The sequence below is a fragment of the Coenobita brevimanus genome, chromosome 56 (assembly GCF_032717465.1).
Source record: "Coenobita brevimanus isolate Jiangsu-jjx chromosome 56, ASM3271746v2, whole genome shotgun sequence".
Lineage (NCBI taxonomy): Eukaryota > Metazoa > Arthropoda > Malacostraca > Decapoda > Coenobitidae > Coenobita > Coenobita brevimanus.
In genome coordinates, this window is record NC_137009.1 from 28,478,303 (window position 1) to 28,491,188 (window position 12,886).

Consider the following 12,886-nt stretch of genomic DNA (forward strand, 5'->3'; position numbering starts at 1 on the left):
GACCTTTATCCCAGTCTTTCTGATGTTCCAAACAGTATTTCTTGAGCATCGATTTGAGTGTTTGATGATATCTCTCCAACGCTCCTTGGGTCTGGGGATGGTAAGCTGAAGACGTGATCTGGGTGATGCCCAACTCTTTCAGAGACTGCTTGAAAACATTTGACATGAAATTACTTCCCCGGTCTGAGTGTACCTCCTTGGGCAGACCAAACTTTGTGAAGAACCCTAGCATTTCCTTAACCATGTTCTTTGCTGAGATATTTCTAAGTGGAATGGCTTCAGGATAACGAGTAGCCATATCAATCAGGGTCAACACATAAGAAAATCCTGAAGAAGTCTTAGGAAGAGGGCCCACAATATCCACCAACACACGGGTGAATGGCGCCTCAAAAGGAGGAATGGGAACTAGAGGTGCAACCTTGTCGGTCTAATTACACTTCCCCACAACTTGACAGGTGTGACAAGACTTACAATACCAGGAAACATCCCTGAAGATACCTGGCCAGTAGAAGTGTTTCAAAATGCGTGCCACAGTCTTCCTCACTTCAAGGTGTCCTGCCAAACTGGAATCATGAGCCACTCTAATGATATCCTGTCTGCAAACACGAGGGATGACAACTTGATGTACAACCTCCCATTCACAGTCGGCTGATGCTGTTGGGGGTCTCCACTTTCTCATAAGTACTCCTGACTTTATATAATAACAAGTAGAAGCACCAGCTGAATCTTCCTCACTGCAAGCAGAGTTAGCTAGACCTTTCAACTCAGGGTCAGCAACCTGCAACTCAACCAACTCTTGACGAGACAAATTATCAACACTACGGGGTACTGCCTCATCTGGTGAGTGGTCCAAATTAGCAAGAAAAGTGTCAGCTAGGATAACATCATCATCATCATTATCCTCTAAGTCACCAGTAACTTTATACTTAGCCCTAGTGACAGCACATGCAGAGAACACATCAGGGACATCACAATCCGGGGCCGCAGCCACTGGCTCACTAGACAACTGAGGAGCTGGACACACTTGACGTCCACCAATATCATTTCCAAGTAAGAAAGTTACACCTGACATTGGGAGTGTCTCAACCAACCCAACCATAACAGACCCATTAACAAAACCAGACACTAAATTCACTCTGCACAGAGGGATTACAGTTTCATCAGAGGAATTAACATTAGAGCCTAGAACACTGGTCAGCATAAGGGATTGGCAAGCACCTGTATCACGATATATTTTAACTGATTTCCTGTTATTACTGTCCAGAGGACTGACAAAACCATCAGACAGGAAATTAGCACATGAACTCTTGAGAGTGTCACCCACGTTACTGCTCAAAAGAGGAGCTCCATCGTGAGAATTTAATTTACCCCTCAAAGCAGGTTCAGTTAACTCAGTTAAAGAATTCTGGGAACTCTCAAGGGTGGACACTAGACCAATTGACTGAATATTTAAAGACTCCTTTTTGTTCACATCACGCTGTCTCCTGAAACATTTCTCCGTAGTATGACCAAGCTTACTACAATAAGTACATTTACTTTTCTGAAATCTAGAGGTGAAGCTGGTATTTACTTCCTGAGAAACATCATCTTTATTCTCTTTCCTGTTACCTGTACTCTGAGTAGAGGCAACGTACTTACTCTCAGCTTTCCTTTTTTCTTTAGAATATCTCTTGTGAGTGAGAACATATTCATCAGCTAAAACTGCAGCATCAGACAAATTATCTATTCTTCTCTCATCAAGATATAGGCTTACATCTTTATTAATACACCTTTTGAAGTCCTCCAGCAAAATCATCTGCTTAAATTTACCAAAATCAGAATCCACATTCTTAGAATTTAACCACTGCTCTAACAGATCTTCTTTGATTTTTGCATACTCAACATGGGATTGCTTGTCTTGCTTATAAGTTGTCCTAAATTTTACTCTATAGGCTTCAGGAACAAGCTCATATGCCTTAAGAATTAACTACATCATAATTATCAGATTGATCCTGAGGCAAAGATGCATAAGTTACTTGAGCTTTACCGGTGAGAACAGTTTGAAGGAGTACTGGCCAATACATTTTGGGCCAATTAAAACCTGTAGCTACCCTCTCAAACAATTGAAAATACTTTGTTAAATCAGATTCATTAAAAGGAGGGACAAGTTTAACATTTTTAGCCACATCAAAATCATCAGAGCTAGATGATCCAGTTCCACCTTCTTTCATGCGATACTCATGGTCTGCCTGAATCCTAGCTAATTATTTGTGCCTGAGCCTGTGCCTGTGCCTCCTGAATATGAGCCTGAGACTCAGCCTCCTTAGCACGTGCATGAAACTCAGCCTCATTAACACGAGCCTCCTGTAGAGCTAGCTGTAACTTAGCTATTTCAATCTGCGTTTGCTCATTTGGAGGAGTTACATTAAACAAGCTTTTATTAATCATGCCAACAATTTGATCTTTAGAATGACGAGAGTGAACTGCAATTCCCAATTGTTGAGCAACAAGCTTAAGTTCATTCTTTGTTCTGTTTTCTGCATCACACACTGTTTCCACATTTGACAATAATCTGGCTTCATCAAGCGTAGTAATAGTAGACATCATGAATAAATCACAGTCACAAAATATCAAGCAATATCCTTATGATAATATCCTGAATATTCTGATAAGAGGTCGCCAAATTTATGTTACGGAACAGAGAAAACTGTCCCGCAAAGTTCCAGGTTCAAAACAAAAGAGTTAGGTAAAATTACATGTTAAAGTTTAATGCTCAAACTAACAACAAAACATTCAGGACTCGTAAGGATAATGTAATGGCAAAAAACAGGTTAAATATATGGTTAACTGCAACAGCCTCTATTAACACGAAATTAGCAAGTGTAAATTTATCTAAGTCAGTCCTGATAAAATGATAAAACCGGATAATGCTCAGTGAATGCAAGATATATTATTACAGATACAAAATATTATCAATAATGGCTGACACTTAAAACACATGAATCACAAAAACCTCACTAGGCCTACGAATTAACACCCCATGCTATACAGTACAAGAAAAAATGTAACAACACTTATACTCAAATTACACAGCTGCTAGATGGTTGGAGACTTCCTGAGCACTCACAATAATAACAACTGTACAGGGGAGGACAAAGATGTGAACAAAATGAGGAGTAGATCTAAGTGGGAATTAATGTAGAGACTGAGCTCATTATATAGTGGCCGGCTGAGCTTCATACAACTTGTAAGAGGGACGCGCTAATGAAGCCATAGGGGACAAAGAGTTGAAACTCCTGCTCTGAACAACAGAAAGAACGACTTACTCTACTATAAGGGTAGAAGGGGGGAGTGAGGTAGAACCCGCTCGTGATCAAACATGCAGCATGCTGTATGATAGAATTATACAAAGGATGATGAAATCATAGGCTATGTAACAATATATATATATATATATATATATCTATATATATATATATATATATATATATATATATATATATATATATATATATATATAATATTTTCTTCTTAACACTATCTGCCTTCACCTGTCTCACTGAGATGTCATGATCCTTCATATTTCCGTATTCACCCCAAGGAACCATTGCATCACTTATAAGCTGCATGAATATGCTTTGCTAGCCCTCCTCCCTTTCCAATACCTTTTCTTCAATTTCTGTACTCTTTAATGGTGAATTATTATTATTTTTTTTCATCACTAACATTAGGAGGTGCAAAATGTCGACAAGCAAAACAAAACATTGTCAGTACTTTGAGAATATTGAAATAATGGAAATGCAGCATACCATTCGTGGCGAAAAGAGCGGTGTTTGTTTCCACACAAAGTCTGGGGATATTTTTCAATTTTAGGTTGTGTTTTGGCCCGACAATGGAGTTACTGATAAATTCTGTTGGTACTACTGATGATGAGCATACCTTTGATACATTAAGGAACATAGGTATACTAGCTTATTTCTTGTGCCTCCCATTTTGTTTTGTGTCACCTTCCTCATTATAGGAACTCTCTACATTAAAAATGGATTCATTTGAACTGTCTAAATCCATATTTTCTACTGAAACTACTCTCTTCAGTCTTCTTTTCCAACATCTCATCTCCCGCCTTCAACTTGAAATAATTCTTTACTTTTTTTTTTTTTATGCCATTTTGAAAGATGTGAACAAAGGTACCTAACCAAAACCAATCTCTGCAAAATGATATAAAAAAGAGGAACTATCTAAAAAAAAAAAAATTATACTTTTATTCACAGTACAATAATCATATTTGAGTACTGCTACCGGACAGTCCTGAATCAGCTTACTCTTTGCAGTGCTGCAGATTAGTGAAACAATCTTTCACTTTGTGATACAAGCATCAAATTTGGCAGAAATATTCTTCTTGATCTACTTTTTCCAAAAAGCCCGGTCGCCACGCAAAAAACAAATACATATATATATATATATATATATATATATGTATATATATATATATATATATATATATATATATATATATATATATATATATATATATATATATATTTTATATATATATTTTTAATATGTCCGACTCTGGGCAAAGGCTTCTGGGCCTATATCTCAGGGGCAGTAGCCTATCCCAAGGCCCAGTAGTCCTCCTACACCTCCACATACATGAGCCATTTTCCAAAATTGTCGCCTTTGAAAGCCATTATATGTGGTTTTGACCTAGATGGTTATGGATAATTAAATTTGATGATCTTGGCATCAAAATAAAACTTTTTCAGTATGAAAAATTCAATTCTGCACTTCTAAAAAGTCGAAATTGTGGTAAATTGTGAAGAGAGCAGCCAAGTCACTGCAAGAATAGTGTCTTTCGGTACTGAATTTGACACAATATCTGGCTAGTTGGTATTACGATAGTATTATATGCTTCAATGTTTCATAACTCTTGACTCAGGCATCTGTTGATTGATACATGGTCTTGGAATGGCATACTGCATAAACATTTGGCATTATTATCACACAAAATTTTACCAATTTTTACAAATGTTGGCTACTTTAGCAGGCCAGGAGGGGGGTTTTGCTGAATCAGTGCTTGGTGTTAAGTTTGATGCATATAAAATGACTATGTGTGGAGTGGATCCATAGCTGGATGACTGGATTACGAAATGTTCATATAATCGCATTTCCAGGCACATAGCTGTGTGCCTTAAGGCCAAAATGGTAGCATTTGTATCTTCCACGACATTCAGTCTTACACCCGCTTTTTGTCAATTGTTGACAGCTCTGTACAATTGGTGGCAGTGTCGTTCACGCTTTTTGCAAATTTCAAATTCTTTGAGCCAACCCCAGTTGGCAGGGCTCTCTGCATGCATTTGACACACAGTTGCCTGGCCCAAGACACAGGGAGCTTGATAAGTGGCATGCTTTACGTGCTGTGCAAGAGATGCCCTTGTAGGCAGAATGGCATCATAGGACCTCTGCTTCCAAGCAAACATGTCAAATCTTGCATCATCAACCCCATCAGCAGTGTTGTTCTTGTCGTACATTGTGATGACAGACTTCCCAGGCATGCTAAGATCTGTATCGTCTGTTACTGATGGGTATTGACTGAACTTCTGGAAGACATGAGACACTCCGGGGCACACTTTCCAAGTTTGCCACGCAGTCTTTTTGCGTTTACCACGAAAGACTGACACGACATAACATCCAGTGAAAGCGTGAAAGAAAAGGATGCCACGGGATTTTTCAGGGCCTAGATTCGTCACCATATCATGAACTGGTAACCACCACCTGATGGACTGACCTTGACCCAATTCATTCCACAGCTCTTCTAAGACCGCATCCTGTAGAGTCACAAAAACACTGACTACAACAGCAAGAATATCTGTGCCACGGGCCTTAATGTTGCTGCAGGAAGATTCTGGTATCAGCCTCTTCGTGGTTGCAAAGACCTTTAAGACTTCTAGACTGTCGGATTTGTTGCAAAGAACATATATTCTCCTTTGGTCAGAAATACCACATTGTCCGGACAAAATGTCACAATTTTGTCAGCTACAAACTGAAAAAGCTCAGTCTTCTTGTCATTGTCTCGCAGGAAGCTTCTCCAGTTAGGTTGTACTTTGGTTGGTTCAGTCACTCTGCGTCTATCCCCTCTGCCTCGTTTTGATCGTGTTTCAGCCTTCAGACTGGAATTCCAGTAGACGTGAAATGCGATATCTGTCCTCTCATACTTTGATGAGTAAGCCTGTATCTTTGGAACAACATCTTGGACAGCATACTCTTTAAATGTCTTTGATGCCTTTGAAGACCCTGAATAAACAAGACCCATCAATGATGATGGCATCACATTTTGGTTCTGTGTCTGGAGGAGAAATAACAGTTCCCAGAATGTTGACAAGCTGAGACTTCTGACTGCTGTGGAGTTTTCCGGTATCACTCAGTGCTGCAGGGAAAGATTGGTTTTCATGCTTAAAGAACTCAAGCACATCACATTCATGTAACTGACAGGACATGAAGAGCTGTGAGAAGAGGCGACAGTCGTCTTTTAGCACTTGCTCCTTCACGTCACCTATACCTGAGTATGCCTCTTGGCGAAATAAATCGGTCTTGTTCTTCGTGATTGGTTTGTAGAGGGAAGCCTCGTCATCCAGACCGTTGAAAAAGTCTCTGAAGGCAACCTTACCGTTTCAATATGAGTTCTAATGAGTTTTGCAGCACTAGGATGTGCAATGGTTTTTGTGTTTAACGTGAGAAGATCTCTGGACTCTTCCTGAAAAGGGTTGCCCAGATCCTTCATTGCACTGAACAACTTCTGGACCTTGTCTGTGAAGGATTTCTGAGACTGGTTAGCCTGATCATGGTGTCTGAAGTCTTTACTGACTACTTTGATCTGAAGTGCAGACTCGTATTGAGAAACCGAATGACTAACCTCTGGTCCAGATACCATCCATCGCCTCAGTGCAGATGGGTCCTCAGTTATTCCAATGGCACCACCATCACATTTGACAATTGCATTGGCCTGCTTACGGGCTTGGTCAATGGCTAAGCCAGAAAACTCCCTGTGGGTCTTGTGGATCACGAACTTCACCTGTTGAAATTCACTGGGTAGCTGAGGATGTGCTTGTTCTAAAGAGACCATGTCTCGGAGGTGTATAGGAAGCCATCGAGTATAGTTCACACTGTTCTTTGCAAAGAAGAAGGGGATGAGTGCAGACAATGCTTGACAATACGAAGTGAAGTTAGCCTCTCTGAAAGACCTGATCAACGAGAAAGTCACCAATTGCATTGACAACACAAGCTCCCAGAACTGAAACTGCTGACTCTCCATCTGCCGTTTCTCACACTAGTCTTCCAAACTTAAAGCAGTCTGGGGTTGTTCATTTTCTTGTTTGCAACAGTATTCATAAGCTTCCTTCTGTAGTATGTAGATGCAGCACGCAGTAACTTGGTGAATTTGGCGTTTTCTTGTAATGCTTGAGAGAGAAAGAAGCGACTCTGCTGTTCCAAAAGGAGCCACGCCAACCTCCACAAGAGCACCTGCCCACGCACTGTCTTGGAGCAGAGCACCGAGAGACCTCAGTGCAGCCATCTCAATGTTGAGCCCCCCGAACATGATGACAAATTTATGCTCACCATACAATTCAGGCCATTGCCACTGCACCTTTTTGGCACATGCATAGATTGGCGGGTCTGTAGTTATGACAGGGACCTGATCTGGATTCAGGTATGCAATATCATCCCTGACTTTGTCCATGGAATGTCTTACTGTGGCAACTGAATGGGCTTCATCTCGAAGAAGAGACAAAAGTGATGGAAGGAATGGCCACTGTACGTCCTTCTGCTGCTACCCCAAGGGGCTGTGGAACTGCGACAATGGCCACTGTACGCATCGGGGAAGGGACGGCCACTGTACGCCCTTCTTCCACAGTCCCGAGGGGTCTCCCGGAGGAGAAGGTCCCTTGCACAGCCCACTCTCCATGCCTCGGCTGTGCGGGACACCCTTCTGTCTCTCCCTCCAGCTGTGGTTCCCCTGAGGTGCTGCCATTCCAGGAGTGGTGGCGAGGTCCTGTCACTGAAGGTGGGGTTCACGTCCTTCAGCCTGCCCCTGGATGATGCCGGATCCTGACGGACCGCACAGATGAGGTGCCGCAGCCAACCCCTGACGGCGCCCCCACCCATTGGTGATCGCAGTCCCAATCCTCCCAGGGCCAGTCCCCGGACCCCAGGGCGGGACCACTCTGGCCTCACTCACCATCAGCTCTACGCCAGGAGCAAGAAACGGCAGGCCAGACTCCTGACGTTGTTTGGCCCCAGTCCCGAGGGCCCCTCACCAGGTCAAGGCCCGAGCAGAAAAGGACCTCTCTACACCCCAGAACAGACACGCGCCCGGGCCGTGATGCCCCTGAGAGCTGTCCTGTGCCTTCTGCAAGAGGGCTCCCTCCAACCCCTGGGTGCCACCTCAATTAAGCCCAGACTTCAGCAGCCTTGTGGCAACACCTCCAGACCCCAGTGTCATTCTGAAGACTTAACTGTGACAATGACTGTAGGTGATATAGAAACAGTGAGACTGAAACACCACCCATAAAGGTCTCTACTCCAGTTTATCCAGAGTGCTGTGTGAATGTCTAAGCGCCCTTGAACCAGAGTAATATACTAGTGTGTGGCCAAGAGACCAACCTACCACATAAAGTCCAAAGAGAGCGAGTTTATGAACAGTGTCACCACATCTATGTGATATTCTCTCATGTATTAACTCAAGTGTAAGCACAGTGCCCATGTGATATATTATACTAATATTAACCCCTTAACCGCAGGGCGTCACTTTTGTGACGCTCAGGTGCAATGGATCATACCGCGGGGTGTCACTTTTGCAATTCTGTGTTATTTTGAATTTGTCCGGGCTTTGAAGTGGTTGCTTGTATCATCTGTCAGTACTGCCAGTGTCAAGCAATAGTCAGTGCTGGTATTGTCATCTGTACTCCCATCCATTGTTGACAATTTAGCCATTTCTCCCCGTTCTTGACTCCCCTCCCTACCTCCCCTCTGTTACCCTCTCCTCCCACCTGCCCCAGCTACGCTATACTAGGCAAATCTTGCCCGGATTTCTCCACTCATTTCATCCATTGGAATGAGCCCTATGTCTTATTCTCATAACAAAATAATATATATAAAAAGAAAAAAGGTAATTGATAGTGCCATACACCTGGAATTGGCAAATTATCACCTGGCAACATCCCACGTGCATTCGTTCACTAATTTTCCCTGTTTATTTCCCCTTGAAATATGCTGTATGACCTGTTCTCATAATAAAAATATATACAAGAAAGGAAGGAAGAAGCCTAAGTGATATTTACATTCACCTGGAACTGCCTAATTTCCTGCCAAGCATTTCACAGCATGTAAATTAGCAGCTGTCACCTTGCTGATGTTGTCAACCCTTGGCAGCTCCATATCCACCTCGTCATTCAGTTTAGTGTTGTCTCTTGAGATGAAAGCACGTAGCACTCGCGCCCCTCCATTTCCGCCACTTCTAGAGGGCCCTGAGACCTCTACTCCTACTAAACCTCGTGTGGGAATGGGTAAAGGACTAAGTGACTGCTGTGGAGGGTGAACTGGCTAATTTATCCATGATAATGATGGACAGAGACGACAATCCTTCTGATGAATCGTGTGATGAGCCAGTGGAGGAAATGGTGATAAACTACGAGTGCTTCAGTGTCCCAAGTTCATCCTGGCTCCAAGGGAAAGGAGCCCTTAGTTACCGGAAGTGACAGAGTATAACATAGTGCAAATAAAATAGAAATGTAAATAATTACTAATATAAGAATATGAGTACAAATGCTTGGAGTAATGATAGAGAAAGCTTTGCTCTCTACGCTAGTTTACTGAACGAGAAAGTTAATGCCTGGAGTGAAAATAAACTACTATTACTGAAGGAAACTTATGGATAAATACTGTATATATATATAAGTAATAAGGTAATAGGAATATAAGGTGTGAGTGTGTTTATGAATAATAAATGACGGAATACTAGCAGGGAACGAGCGCAAGTGGGAAGCTCGTACGTGCTCGTAATTTTCATTGCTTTCACAGTTTTTTTTTTTTTTTTGGTGTATGGATTCCATACTACTTGAAAATCATTGAACAGTATTTCTAGTGATATTATCAGGCTGTGGTAATCATACTGCTGGGTGTCGGGAAGTGTAAAGTGGAGACTTCGTTACCCAACTTCAGAAGTCTCCACAAGTCCTACGATGATCGTGAAGGCTCAACAAACATCCCAGGAGAAAGCTGGAGGTATGTGTCATAGGCATATAAAATTATAATCTAGGACTAATAACTGATTTCTGGCAAATATTTTTAAAAAGTCAGTCGGAGCGTGAATATCCCCGCGTGAGGTGCATGGACCGTCTCCAACATGCCTGCGCTTAAGGGGTTAATTAACCTGTCACTTTACCCCATCCATAATCAGTGTATCATTGTATGTATATCGTGACAATAGATGTGTTAAGGTGTCCTGCCAAGTTTTTCCCTGTTCCTTTGAAAGTTTCTATTCCCGGTCTAGAAAGAGGACCCTGCTCAGTCGTTGGTGTCTTTAGAACGAGAAGTCAGTCTAAAAACATCCAGCATAACGACGAGTTTGAACTTTGCTATCCTCTAAGGAGTGGAATGGTACAGACGAGATTGAGTGGCCCGCAAAGTGTGCTTAATATCTAACGGCTCACGCACTCTCCAAAAGTTTCATGCTACCACATTTCCCATAAATTCTCAAATAAGATCATGCTACCTCATTTCCCATAAATTCTCAAAAAAGATCACGCTATGCTATCCATTTTTCATAATCTTTAAAACTTTCCATCATTACACTGGTGTGGCATTACCAGCGGTAATAAAAATGTCTTGGGTTACACTGGTGACTAACTCTTAGTTTCATATTGACGGTGGAAGTATCCGTCGAGTTTCTTGCATTACAGAATAAGAAGAAGAAGACGAAAGGTTGATCAGTTGCATATCAAAAGGGCCATTTCTTGAAAAAAAAAATAACACCAAAAAATCTGAAAATAATATGCTTGTCAGTTCAAAAACGTCAATTCGGTACAAGACTTAATGCCATTTCTTCCCTAGCCGTTTGACGATAAATAAAACCCACACTTGTAGACGAAGAATATACTGTAATTACCAAACAGTTGCAGTGGACACTTTCACCATCTTTAGTAGTCAAGACAGAGAGAGGGAATGACATTGACAATACAAGGGTTCATTCTGATGCGTGTGTGTGTGGGAGGATGGGGTGGAGTGGATTGTAAGTGGGGATTTCCCCAAGGGGGAAAAGGGAGGGGGACATCACCAGACAGGTTAGGTGTAATTCCTGTCTGACCTCACCTGTGTCTGTGCGGTAAGGGACATTTCCACTATAGGATTTTCTGTTTTATGAAGGCAGTTTGGGTGGGGCCTCTAACTCACACCACTAGCTCTGTTGCCACATCGCCACCACACACGTGCTTCTCCCCCTGCCCCCTTCTCTCTCTCTCTCTCTCTCTCTCTCATATTTATACTTATATTAACTACCTCTAATTTTATTCTCTTTATTTTTTTCTCTTGTTTTGAATTTTGATGGGCAAGCTTCCACGGCGGGAGACTGACCAAGTATGACCCGCACACACAGGGCTGTCTCTCGTGTCACTCCACTTGACAACGTCGCAAAAGCAACGCTGACAAGTCGTATGGGACTTATACTATACTATAGTTTTTTTTTTTAATTACATCTATAAAGAGTATTTAAAATTCATTTATAAGTTGTTACTAACTTAAAATAAGAGAGAGAGGGAGAGAGAGGTGAGCAGGCGTAATTACACGTGTGTGGCGGCAGTGATGTGGCAACAGAGCTAGTGGTGTGCGGTCTCAGGAGACCCCACCCAAACTGCCTTCATAAAACAGAATGCCTTTAGGGACCTCATTATAGGATCTACATTAGCTTGTACATGCCTTCACTAAGGCTGTCATTTGATATGCTAACAATATGCTGGGAATCGAACCCGGGACTCTTAGGTGCACTACACACGACCAGGTAAAAGTAAACTCACATTGTCACAATCTTGTAACCAATGTCCCTCTGCCCCCCACTGTGGGCATGAAGAAGATGAGTTAACCCCTGGCACTCGGGCAAGTAGATGCTTTTAATCTATCCCAAGCACCCACGGCAAGTCAGAATGAAAGAGAGAAACCTGTACTGTACACAGGAACAATCATCTGATATGTTACCAATATGGGGAATCGAACCCGGGACCCTTAGGTGAGAGCCAGGCAGCATACCTGGTCGTGGTGTAGTGGTATGCCGCCTGGCTCTCACTAAGGGTCCCGGGTTCGATTCCCGGCATATTGGTAACATATCAGATGATTTTTCCTGTGTACAGTACAGGTTCTCTCTTCATTCTAACTTACCGTAAGTGTTTGGGATAGATTAAAAGCATCTACTTGAGTGCCATTAACTCATCCTTTTCATGCCCACAGTAGGGACGTTGGTTACAAAATTGTGACAATGTGAGATAACTTACCTGGTCGAGGTGTAGTGGTATGCTGCCTGGCTCTCACCTAAGAGTCTCGGGTTCAATTCCAGCATATTGGTAACATATCAGATTATTTTTCCTGTGTACGGTACAGGTTTCTCTCTTCAAGGCTGTCACTCTCTGATTTTTTAATACACATGGCTTCAATCTTTCGTTTCCACAAGTCATGTCTTTTATACAGTAGATGACTACCTTGCCAGTCAGTTCTGTGATTGGCTTCACAAACATGGTTAAATATTGCATTATTTATATTACATGTTTTTATGAGATACTTGTAATGAGATACTTGTAATGGCCCCCAGTCCCGTGCAGCCCTTAAATGGGCAGGGGGTGCTAAGAATCTCACGGTTGCCTCA